This window comes from Hakea prostrata, unplaced genomic scaffold (assembly GCF_041222555.1).
Source record: "Hakea prostrata isolate BN-2017 unplaced genomic scaffold, UWA_Hpros_2 contig_21, whole genome shotgun sequence".
Lineage (NCBI taxonomy): Eukaryota > Viridiplantae > Streptophyta > Magnoliopsida > Proteales > Proteaceae > Hakea > Hakea prostrata.
In genome coordinates this window covers 497,836-510,520 of record NW_028291140.1, presented here as the reverse complement: position 1 = coordinate 510,520, position 12,685 = coordinate 497,836, and the positions used below count along the sequence as shown (strand labels likewise).

The following is a 12,685-nucleotide window of genomic DNA, read 5'->3' as shown; positions in this document are numbered from 1 at the left end:
TTTGCAAGAGGTCAACTTTGCTTGTCTCTGTTGGTTGGCCTGGAAAATAAAGCATAGTACCTCTTTCTTTTCAAGATTTTTGAGAGGAAAGTTGATTGATGATAAGGATAATTTGTGGACTTCTAGGCATCGCTCTTCAATTTTTTTTCGGCTGAAAAAGGTTTGGCATTTTGTTGCTTCTCATGAGAGATAGATAGTGGGTTATGGGACCAAAATAAAATTTTGGAAGGATCTCTTGTTAGGAGACTTTAGTGTTGCTGCTCAGTTGGAGGTTCCTCTCATTTTGGCAGACAAGTTAAAACTTAAAGTGACGGACTGTTTTCTTGATTGGCAGTGGTGTTTTACGTGGGTGCAATCCGTGCAATCCCTTCGATTAAAAGAAGTTTTGGAGTTAGTAAGTCTTATCCATCTTCCTAGTGGTGTTCATGATGATATTTGTCACTGGACTAGTACTGTTCAAGGAGAGTTCTCAATCAATCAGCTTGGGATATGCACAGGAAAAAGGGTGCGGTTGTGGATTGGGCGAACAAGATTTGGAATTTGAAGTTATTACCTAGGTAGCAGATTTTTTTTGGCGTATCTTTTAGGGAAAGAAGATCCCAGGTTGATGCGATTGTTATGTCCAAAGGAATCTCATTGGTTTCACGTTGTGGTATTTGTGTAGGGGCCTCTCTGAAGATATTACTCGTATTTTTATTCATTGCTCTTTTGCTTGTAGCTATTGGGAGTCTTTGTGTGCATGGTTCAGTATGAGTTGGAAGGCTATCTCTTCTCTTCAAGATAGTTATAAGTGGTGGAGATAGTGGGCTAATACTTTGCCTTTAGGAATTATGTGGTTTCATGGATGCTTCTTGGTTTTGTATTATTTGTGGTTTGCTTGTAATAAATATCGATATGAGGAGGTGCTACTATCTAAAGACCAGGTACTGTGTTTGATCTCCTTTGACCTCAGTCATCGTGATTATTTAATCAATAGCAAAAAGGTCTCCCCAATGGTTTTTGCCCAATTGAGGGCGATGGGTCTAAAAATTTCTATTAGGAGCCCTACTCCTCAAGAAATTTTCTGGGTATCGCCTTTTGTTGGGTGGGTAAGCTAAATGTTGATGGCAGTTCTTTGGGCATTCCTGGTATGGCTAGTGCATGTGGATTGTTTAGAGATGAGTCATTAGATGTTCTTTAGTTTCAGCTCTTTTTTGGGTATTAAAACTAATTTTGAGGCTGAAATGGAGGTCTTGATGCAAGGTATAGAGTGGGCATTAAAGTTAGATATACCACGACTATGGATTGTAAGTGATTCAAGGGCTGTTGTGGTATTGATTCAGCAAAGGAAGATCCCCTGGGTTTTCTTGCAACGTTGGAGAGGTGTTGATTTCTTTCTTGCCAGTCATCCTTGGAAAATTTCCCGTTGTTATAGGGAAAACAATTAGGTTGTTGACTTCTTAGCAAATTAGGTTGTGAGATGGGGTTCTTTAGAAGTTAATACACCTTGGACAACAGCGATTTGGAGTGAACTTGATCTAGAGGCATCTGGTCGCTCTTGCTTCAAATTTTGACTTCTTTTCTATGTTTATGTGAGATGGAACCTGTGAGGTTGGGTGTATCTAGGGGCAACTAATGTTGTGGGATTCAGGGTTGGTTCCTTAAATGTATGATTTTGTTTGGTTTTTTCGCTTTTTATTACAAAAGTCCCTTTTTGCGAGAAGAAAAAGAACTCCACTCTACTCTACTATGGTTGGCTTGAATAACATGATGGTGCAAACACCAGAAACCCACGTTATTTGTAGCTTTGCTTTTGTGCATATGCCCCTATATATAGTGATGCTAGAGTTCTTTTCAATAATCTCCTTCCTGAGAGTTTCAATCAAGTAACCTCGATTCTTGAGTTGGAGTGCCTTATTATGTACTTATTATGTGAAGCTTTGGTATTTTTTTAGAAATCTTCAATATCAATTTAAAATGGGGAAGACACTTCAAATAAGAAAAACCATGAATAGAAAAATCATCCCTAAAGACCTAAAGAAACACCTTTACTATGTTTGAGAAAATACTTATTATACACCTTTGAAATATTGTAATTGCATTACATAGACCAAATGGCATAAAATTAAAAGGCAACTTTTTCAATTCTTGCTTAGGAGGTTCAATGATTGATGGCTTAGGAATGGAGATGGATAGGGGTCCAATAGGCTCTAAAGTAGTGTAAAGAAATTTAAAACTCCAGAAAAGAAAGTTTCACTATTATCATCCAACATATCCATAAATTTTCTAGAATCAAAATCAATATCAAAGTTAGTAATCAAATCATCCGGAAAATCCAAAAAAATCTTCAAGCTTATTGATCTATTTTTCCATATATGGTTGCTTCCCTATCCTATATATAATAAACTCCACAGTTTGATTTACGAAAGACAACCATAAGAGGTCATTTTGACAATTGATTAATGCATTACTAGTAGCCAAAAATGTTGTTCCTATAATTATTGGGATTCTATAATTATTGGGATTTCATCATTGATTGAGAAAGGCTTAGTGTCTTACACAATAAAATCAACTAAAAAGATAAATTCTCTCACCTAAGGTAAAACATCTTCAATCATCGCTCTAGGAATCTTAGTTGACTATTTTCCAACTGAATAGTAGTTCTAATTGCTTTCAATTTTCCCAATCTTAATTGCTTATAGATGTGACCAAGCAAAAGATTCATATTTGCACCAAGATCAAGTAAAACATGCTCAATATAAGTATTGCCAATGACACAAGCTATGGTAAGGCTCCCTAGATCCTTATATTTGGTTGTTATAGGTTAATTAATTAGGGAATTAATATCACCTGCCCATAATGCCTTTTTGGGAACCCTATTGATTCTATTATGAGTGCATAAATATTTCAAAACTTTTGCATAGGTAGGGATTTGGTATTTGGCGCCAAAAACTTGTTTGCAAAATAAAAGTAACCGCAAGCACACGGTATTGTGTAGCTAATGGATTGATCTTAGGGAGAAATACCATTTTAGAATTTAACTTCTTAATGGTAACACGAGAGTGTGAAAATTCAATTTTTCTAACTAATTAATTAAGCTAACGGTTCTAAATAAGTAGTCTTAATACATACATCTAATGCAATCGAATTGAGAATAAAAATAAGATGGATATAACCTAACCATTCATCATCTAATAAAAAAAGCATAAATAAATAAAGGCAATAATAAAATATGTGAATATTAAATAGCTAAAAAATAGAGGGAAGCGATCCAAGTGTTGGATTTGGATCGAGGGAAGGGGAGTATAACTAGGATGATTTTGACCGTGGTCCCTTTTCTGTAGCTTACAGTCCATTGATTGGGGGAATGGAAATTAAGAAAATGAAAACGCAGAAAGTAAATAACACAATAATAACAAAGCAATAAATAAAAAGGGAAAGTTTAACAAAAGAGAGACACGACTGTAGGCATCTTTGATCAATGACCCAAGGGAGAGGAAAATAATAAATTAAAGTGGGAATGGTGGTGGGAGAGAAGATTATTGATGAAAGCTATTTACCTACATCATTGAATCTTGAGTAACAAAAATAAATCTTGAACGATCAATTCGAATCTCAACCAACCCAAACAATCAGATTTGTAATGATTCAAATCTGCAATTGCTAGACCAAGAGGAAAATGAATCCTCTTGGAATTTGAAACTTGAAACTTGAAACTTGAAGCTTGAACTCAAAATTGATATTGAAATTGCATTGATCAAAACAAGGAATATACACATGCATAGAAAAAACTAAATAACTTATGAGAATTCAAGAGCATGACTACATTTTCTTTTCCCAAAATACCCTTGCCTATTTAATTCTTTGGATCTTTAAATAATTTAAGAAACATGTCTTAATTTGTAATTATAATCATAAGCACAATATTAATTAGTAGAATAATATAATAATTATCATTTATTAATCATTATGTCCAAGATTGTAATTTATCATTCAGAAATATAATACTAATTAATAAAATAATAGAATAATTTTTATTAATTGATATTTACTAATTATCTTCAAAAGATTTTGCAAGTACTGATTCCCAAAGAATCCACTTTTGGGAAAAAAAAGGAGAGAAAAAAGTGTAATATCCCGTCAAAATCATTGATATTCCTTTCATTAAAATTGTTATATTGAAAGATGAAAACGAATCTTGGGGGACTTTCACTTGGCATCCTTATCACAAAATTAGAATATTAAATCACCAATAAATAAATCAATTCACCTCCAAATTGTCCATTGAGATATTTATCTCCTCCTAACTCTTCCCCTTCCTATGGAAAAAGTAAAATGTCGCCTAAACCCAAATTAAGAAACATATAATTAGTCACTATTTCCAAGACTATAATTTATCATTCAGAAATATAATACTAATTAAGAGAATAATAAAATAATTTTTATTAATTGATATTTACTAATTGATCTTAAGAATTTTTGAAGTCCCCATTCCCAAAGAAACCCCTTAATGGAAAAAAAAGGGGGATTTATTTATTTATTTATTTATTTTTGGTAAAATCTCATCAAAATCATCGATATTCTTTTATTTTTAAATCGTTACATAGAAAGATGAAACAAATCTTGTTTCACTTGGCACCCTTGAGAATCACAAGATTGGAATATCAAATCACTAATAATCTAGATTGAAACTACTATTAGTACAGTGGTTAAAAGCCTAATCTCCCATGGGGAAGTCCTGGGTTCACACCCATTCGGCAGCACCTATATTAGTAATATTCCCCCCACCTTATATAAACTCTTCGGATTCAAAAAAAAAACAAAAAAAGAATCCTGTGACTCTCACTTGGCACACTCGAGAGTTGCAAGATTGGAAATTAGATCACCAATAAATGGATTGATCGACCTCCAAAATTAAGAAAAATTAAATCTAAAAGTTAAATAAATAACACTTGACAAAAATAATTTCAGATATTAATTGAACACTTTCCTAAAATTCCAATATTGCTGGTAAAAATGACTAACTTGAAGCCTACTATTGAAAGCACTATCTATGAGTTTAGTGATTCTCTAATGAGGAAAAAAAAAAGAAGAAACGTTGTCAACGATAGAGGTTTTGTGCTGCAATCTCTTCTTCATCTTCACTGGTTTATATTGAGAAGCATTTCATCTCTGACTTTAAGCACCTCTCCTTATGCTCCTTTGTCAATTAGAGCCTTCCCTTCTCCATTCTAAGCATGGCACATCAACTAAATCAAGCACAAAGGTCATCGATTGTTTGTTTTAATTAAGAATTTGCTGTCTCTACTTGAGACGCTTGAACATTAAAACATCCTGCTGGAGTAGCTCAGTTGGTTAGAGCGTGTGGCTGTTAACCACAAGGTCGAAGGTTCAAGCCCTTCTTCTAGCGCACTTCACCCATATTATAATTTATTATTATTATTTACTAAAAAAACAGAGAACATTAAAACTAAGCTTGATAAATGAGATCCGGTGGATTTTCCTTTTTATTTTATTTATGTACATTTTCTTTCTGCTAGGTCTCAAATTCTTACAATGGTTTCACATCAGTTTTTAATTATGTCATATAGTTCTTTGTCAGGCTCCCAGATATTGTTTTGAATCTATGGTCATTTATGTTGCAATTGATCTATATGATCCAAAAAAGAATATCTATACACAGTGCAGGTGGAACACCAATTCAATGATATGAGTTTGGTACCATCAATATTGTCTCCCGTGGTTTTCTTTTTAATTATTGCTATTGTTGTGCTTTCTTTTTTTTAGCATCTCACAATTTTCTTCTTCTCAAAAACAAGGAGAAAATTTTATTTCTTGGCTTTCTTTTTGATTATGTTTGCTACAGAGAAGTATTATATGGGTTTCTTATGGATTTGATGAATCAAGTGACGTCTAGAAGGCGCAATAATAAGGTGGACTACAACATGGACTGATGTAGGAAGTGGAGGAAATGCAGAGTTGGTAGAGATAGTTAGTGGTTATTAAGTGCACAAAACGAGTTACCTCTGAACAAAAACTTATAGTCTTAGCCCCAAAACAATTGGTTAATATTTCCTCTTAGACTTTGACTTATGATGTCATTTTTATATGTTGATTTGTTTCAAATTGTGGGAATTCAATCAGATAACATCCTTGCTAGCATTTGCTTGAGATGAATTATTGATCTCTCTTCTAGGTTTATTTGATGTCTTTGCAAAACTGATGTTCTGTGGAATTGAGAACTTTGGTCCACCTGCTAATCAGTATTTTGATACCCCTCAGCCCCTAGGGAAAGCATATTTTTCTCCTCTATAAAATTTGTGATTCCATTTCTCAAGTGTAAAGTGTAGAAAACCTTCGTGAAGGAATTCTCTGATTGTATCTGTTGTCATTGATTATTTCACTTGCAACGATTTGTTTTTGTGAAACTTGAAGGCCTTCATATGGGTTTACCGCAACGACTGTGTGTAGAATGAATGGATTAAGCAGCGCCACAATGTTTATGAGATGGAATTTTTTATTGATTATTGCATGAAGCAACTTGGATTTGTAATATTTGAAGAATTACTATCTCAACAATTCTTTGATGGCAATATGATAAATAATCACCAATAAAATCTATATCTAAAACTGTTCATATTTTATTTTCAAAATGAGACGTATAAAATCCTCACTCACTTTCGTAGGAATCATGGTTTCACTTAGCATGTGCAACAAACCTTTAAATCACTAGTTTACCCATAAAGGACGAGTTTTGTCTTGCAAATGTTTGTAGTAAAGATACACCCAAAATTCCAATTCAACTCAAAATGCAAATTCTAAGTCCAAAAGTTGGTAAGTACTTAAACACAATCAATAGCTATGACAATTCTCTTCACCATCGATTTAAGATCCCCATTATTACCCCATATTGATTCTTAAGACTAAGCATGTATCTCAATCAATGACTCACTTTATATCTTTCAAGTACACCTCTCCTTTAGACAAAACCAATCATAGAATAAGGGGACTAAGGACTAAGGTTTTGAAGTATTTTTGACCAAACATTCTTACCAAGGAATTGATGACACTCACATCTACTTTTTTTTTTTTTTTTTTTTAATGAACTTTATGAGTAGTGAACTCCACTCGGGGACATGGAAAATTTGAAATATGGAGAGTAATTTTTCAGTATTGGAGTAGGCAAACAATTAATAAGAAAAGCTGCAAGTTTTGATTGGCTTGAAGAATGGAGGAGAGAAGCTCCTGGGAATTTGGAGGTGCCTAGGGAATCGGTCTTCCTGCATTTGAAGCCCCCTGAGGTGCCTTTCAATAGTGCTGTTTCCACAGTAGGTGGGGACAAATCTTATGTGAGAGTAGTGGGGAGTTCGCTGTTGCCTGAGATTGACTCCCTCCCTTCTCTTATACAGGTGGGTATGTATTGCAAGATTGTAATCCCACAACAGGAATACGAGTTACAACGAAATCAATTCCATTTCTCTTTGATTGGGCAAGCTAATTTTTGCTTAACCACCATGGATGAATTGTGAGAGTTTTCTTGGAGCGCTTGGAAATTGACTCAGGGGGTGATCTTACACTCATTGGGGAAAGGGTTTGCCATCTTTCAGTACCATAGTGAGGCAGATATGATTGAGGTGTGGTGCAGTGTTTTTTGGAATGTTGGAATGCAATACATTCGATTTTAGCGACAAAGGCTGGATTTTAATATCCACTCTCCTCAACCAGCGGGTAAGTTGGTTTGGGCTCGCTTCCCCGATTTACCTCTCTAGTATTGGCATGAAAAAGTGCTTCTTTCTATTGCAAAGTCTATCGAGAGACCTGTCTCTCTTGATAGAAGAACTCGTCAAGGCACTGTTGGTCATTATGCTTGAATTTTGGTCGAATTGGAGGTTGAAGTCGTTAGAGTAAATGAGGTTCAGATTGAGCATCTTGAACCAGGGACTCATCAAGTTTTTAGTTTCAATCAAAATGTAATTTTTGAGGATGGTATTCAGCGGTGCTCACTGTGCAATCGGGAAGGACACTTGGGGCTTCATTGTACGTTTGCTTCAAATGTTTTTGTGGATGTTTTGCAGGTTCGGTCTCCAATTGTTCCAGTAGAAAATCCTATTGTGAATGGGAACCCCACTAAAGGTGTGAGATTGCAGACTCCTAGCTTGCTCCAACACCATATTCGCGTGGCTCTAGAGGATGCGGGATTGGAGGACTCCATTTCACCAATGAGGGTTCAACAAATTCAACTTCAAATTTCAATTCAAAATTCAAATCCAAAATGTCGATTCCTTCTAATGTGGTGATTGAGTCCTGCGAGATCTCTTCTCCTGATATTTCTCTCTCTATAGAAAGTGATCCATTTAAAATTCAAAAGACTTCAGATAAGGAAAGGAGTTCAATGTTGGTTGGTACTCCACCTAATACCTTGGACACCTCTGCTGATCCCACTACTAACCAACTTGATCTTGGTTTGGCCAATAGGGAAATTGGTTTCCCTGACTGGTCAAACGAGTTTCAAGTGGACACCTCTGCAGGTCCCACTACTAACCAACTTGATCCTGGTTTGGCCAATAGGGAAATTAGTTTCCTTGAACGGTTAGATGAGTTTCAAGTGGGGCCATGTGGGGCCCTACCAAATTTGGATAGAATGGAAGTCTCCACAATGGCCATGAACTTCAATTTGGACGTCCAACAGACTTTGGAAGTTGCTATTCCTTCGAGCTATCTGCTTGCTCACATGGAAGGTGGTTTTCTCCGTCGTAAGCCTGGTCGCCCAAGGAAAAATCCGAAGGTTAAAGGGAACAATACTGCGATTGCATCCGTAACAACCCCGTATTTCTAACCCGAGATCCGTATTGCAGGTCCGAGAACCCGAAGGTCTAGTCGGGTAAATTTGTGGAGTGTCCAGATAAAAGTCCATGATCCATACCCTGAACCCATGGATCTGGATCCTTTGTCTGAAGAGCTTGCCTTGCCTAGTAGTTGGTCTTCTGGAAGACAAGTGTTGTTCGGAGATGTCCAGAATGAAGGTAAGATCTCCCCCATCTCTTCTTTAGGGCTAGGTTGTACTTGGATATCAACCCCCTAGCAAAAGCACCCTTGTTTGGCAAATTACATGGGGGCAGTTGCTACTGGCGGTCGATCAAACCAAGCGACCATCTGGAGCGACCGCCCGGCCTGTTTTCAGAGTTTTTGCCCTATTTTGCCCCCTGACTTCAGTAAAAGGTTACCCTCGTCCAAGTAACGAATTTTTTTTCGTGGTTGCTAATTTTGGAGGTTATACGGCTGCGGGGAAGTTCCTAAAGTGGATCTGAAGTGCTGGCAGTGATCTGGAGATCAGTCCTTCCCTTTTTCTGGCTTTCTGAAGTGAGGTAATAATCACCCTTCATTCTTTATCCTCTTTGTCTGTTAATTTAGTGTTAACCCTTCCCCTCATCATGGTGGTTACCCTCTTTGATCATTGTGACTCTCTTTCCAATCTACTTGAGGTGATTTATCCGAAAACGAAACCCTGCTTCGTGAAAAGGATAATCCAGTCAAGGGGAGAGTTCTGGGTAACCCAATGATGGTAATTGCTAGGATTTCCTTCACCCTTTGGCTTTGGGAGTATTAGATTTGAGACTTAGGCCATGATCACTTGAAATCCGGATTGAAAACGGGTGATCAGAAGCCTGAGTTTTGGATTGAAACTCTCTGTTTTTGGGGCGGTCACTAGTGGCGGTCGCTCAACTTAAGCAACCGGCTCGAGCGACCGGCTGGTAAACAGTGACCAAATGACTTTTGGTTATGATTTACTTTGATTCAATTAACTCATATAATATTGTAACACTGTGTTTAGGTATACTCTGTTTGAAAAGAAAGACTTGTAATAGTTAATGGATCTCTTTTTACGGACAATTTACTTATATGCAGGTAAGGACAATCAATCCTATCTTTTGAATAGACTTGAACATGCTAGTCCAGTGTATGTTAGAATTAGTATTTCTTTATATATGCTGTTGTATTCATGTCTTATATATTAATCTTGTTATATTACTGCTGTTTGTCTTGTTTACATATATACTTTGTTGATTATGAATGTTATGTATTGATGATGGTTAGTATATGGTTATGATGGAAGAGGTATTCTTTTGGGATATCTTAGTTTGGGATATCGAAGGGTGGTGGAATGGGACACATGCCTGCTGATGTCTCCAGCACCGTCATGACTGTTTGATGACATTCTTAGGTAGAGTCTAGAAGTGCATGGCTAGGTACCCCACATGCTACTACCCTTTCGGTAGGGGGATTGAAACCGAGTGACCCTTGATGACAGTGATGTGACGTTGGTCCACTGTTAGTCATATAAATGGTAGGGTTGCATATGTTAGGGTTGGGCTCATGGACGTCCAAGGAATGGACCGGGTGTCGTGAGGAGTCATGAGAGCATCCACCCCAATAATATGTGGATGACCATAGGGTTAAGGAGTGGAGTCCAATAGCGGTAGCCAGTCCATGAGGATTCTCATTCCTAGGTTGCGAAGGATACTGAACCGAGTTGGTTGGTGCCATAAGGATGTATCTGGACTACATGTAGACATGTTACTAGTATGACCTTGCATTGGATTAGAAACCCCGACATGCGCCAATATTCATTACCAATGGTCGTGGTGAGAGAGTGTTGACTTAACCCCAGCCATGGTTTGAGAGCCAGGTGTGGACTTTCCCTTTTTGCCCAGGATCCCTACAGAGGTAACCAGTCCTTGCCGGATCAGTGTGACTAGACTTCCCCAGAGGAGAGCTGGTGTATATCTTAAAGCATACCTTGCACTCATTCATATCATTTATGTATTTATGCTTTATTGGATAATTGATGGTGTTGGTGCTATTTCTGCCGATCGCCTCGAACCGTAGTTTTTCGCACCGAACTCCTCAGATCTGATTCGATCTGGTTTGCTCTTCGATCGATCAACCTCTCACTCCTGAAAGAAATAGAATACCAGTAAGAAACGGAGCCGATCGTCTTGATCGGCGTCTCGTCTCCGACGATCTAGTCAGTATGGTCAAGATAGTGTTTCAGAGCTCTCTGGAGCTTCTACAATGCTTGTAATGGAGTTCAATCAGATTGAGCTTAGAGTTTGGTTGATTCTAGAGACTTACCTTCTTACGGATCTTCCCTCGCTTTTATACTGGCTTTCCTGCTTATAATACTCTTTCAATCATGGTCATCAGATCATCGCTCCGCTTTGGACGTCTTCGATCATCTTACCTTTATCTCTCAATTGAACCCGGCTGAGGTTGGTTTGACCGGTGTAAACCGGTAATGGATATATTAATTACAACATAAGCCCCCAAGCCTGCTGATCAGGTTGAATCTAAATGAGACTCTGATCAGTAGGCTTTATCCTTTTCACCAAGATCATACAGTATTCCTTGTCCAGCTATTACGCCTTTTCCCCAGGTAATCCTCGATTTCTTCAAAACCTTGATGACGAGTTATCATATCATATCATCATTATCTTGAAAATCTGCTTATAACCATGTCCCTCATGAAATCATGTCCTTTGTATTGGTTGAAATTATATTACTGTACTCAACCCTCAAGTTATCTTAAAACCGGCTGAAATCACTGTCTTGTCAGACCTTTTATGAATTTTCAAATATAACTTTTTAACTTCCTTAACGTTACCGCCGCTTGATCACTAATTTCGTCTCTTTCCCATGCATTACCATCATATTGTTCCCTTGCCCTTTCACACATCATCTTCATTCTTTTCAACTGCCGTTTTCATACGTTAGCCGATTGATCCCACGCGTCGGTTACGAAAGGTAATGACCATTGATTTTGGACCATCGTGTATTTCCCCCTCCTTTCAAGAAATCCTCTCTCATTCTTTATCTATATCTGTCAACTGTCACCTGTTCCTTTCCGTACTCTGCTCTTCTTCTTCGCGAACATCAAACATACCTATCTGCTATTTCCTTTATCACTCTTTTTCAGATTTTACCTTTCCAGTTTTCTTCTTCTTCCTTTCTTGTCTCCGCCATGGATCCTGCTTCCAATCCTTCAGTACCCAGTACCTCTGCCCAACCTGATATACCTCCAAGCAGCGAGCAAATGAAAAACGTGTCTAGTGCTTCCTCCTCTCAGCATAATCCTTCAGACTGGAAACCTGTTACGTATGCTCACGATGAAGCCATCCTTCTTTATACTCCTATCAACATGTCCAGAGAAAAAATGGACCCAAAGCATGCTGGTCCCGAGTGGTATCCCACCAAAATAAAGAAATCCCATCTGGATTCTTATTTGGAAAGTTACCATTTTCCTTCTGATGCTAGAATATGGGTTCCTGACTCCTCCGACCATCCCTACTCAATTGATCCAGGTGTTATCACCATCTACCTTGATCACCTTGATTCAGGTTTTAGAATCCCCCTGATTCCCGTAGTTCAATCTTTATTGGACTATTATCATGTCTGTCCTTCTCAGCTTACTCCAAATAGTTGGAGACTGGTTTACTGTTTTTTGCGTTTATTCTCCAGATGAATCGTGTCCCATTTGTTGACCTTTTCAGAAATTATTATACCTTGAAAGTATCCCGCGAACGCGGATACCTTCACTTTGCCAGAAGAACCTATATTGTGAGTGAACTGGGAAGAGAATCCAAAATTTTCATTGATTCTTCCATTCCCCATGACAACAAGCAATGGCGGGAAAAGTACTTCTTCTGTG

General features: G+C 37.5%; 1 non-coding gene across 1 annotated transcript; it reads left to right on the top strand.

Annotated features, from left to right (window-relative positions):
• The first annotated feature begins 5,315 nt into the window (after positions 1 to 5,315).
• Positions 5,316 to 5,389, top strand: TRNAN-GUU (transfer RNA asparagine (anticodon GUU)). Its single transcript has one exon. It is a non-coding gene; the product is annotated as a tRNA-Asn (tRNA).
• Positions 5,390 to 12,685: the final 7,296 nt, after the last annotated feature.